The following is a 775-nucleotide window of genomic DNA, read 5'->3' on the forward strand; positions in this document are numbered from 1 at the left end:
CAACACAGTGACCTCAAGCAGCCAATCAGGAGGCCACATACCGCAAACCTTTCATGTTTGGGTGACGTTTTCGTGACGTCACCGCACTCCGGCCAATCAGAAGCGAGACACCCCTGGGAACCAATCAAATCCCTGCATTCCTGAGCTGCGATACGCCAAAACAGTCTCTGTGGCCCCGTGACGCAGGGCATACATTAGTATCACCACCTATTCGTGTTTATTTGACAGGATATTTGACTCTAGCTACGCACGTTTTGCTACGCGCGTATACTGCACGGTGTCCTTGAAGAATAAATACCTACTGTTAATGCTAGGGGCGGCCAGTGTTCCTACGTGAGTGTGCGGGCAGGTAAGGAAGGTGAGGGAAGATGTGTCGGGAAGCGAGCGGGTTAATATATGGGTCAAGGATACATTCCATCGAGCATGAGAGAGATTCAGTGGTATCAGGAAAAGATTGTAAACAGTCTCTCCGGAATGCTGATTACAGGCGGCTGGCTTGGGCGGGGCGGGGCGGGGCGACACACACACACACACACACACACACACACACACACACACACACAACACACGTCGCTGCCGCTGGTAAAATATAATGCTGTCCTTGAACACATTCCAACGTCTTCCCGATCTCCAATATTATGAACACCACCTATGGCAAGACAGGCACACGACACCCTCTAATGGCTCCTCAAAGTGCAGAGAATGGCCGACATGCAAAAATGAATAATGCATGTAATTTCCTAATAATCCTTGTGTGTGTGCAACGTCTATTTCC

Source organism: Scylla paramamosain, chromosome 12, assembly GCF_035594125.1.
Source record: "Scylla paramamosain isolate STU-SP2022 chromosome 12, ASM3559412v1, whole genome shotgun sequence".
NCBI classification, from domain to species: Eukaryota; Metazoa; Arthropoda; class Malacostraca; order Decapoda; family Portunidae; genus Scylla; species Scylla paramamosain.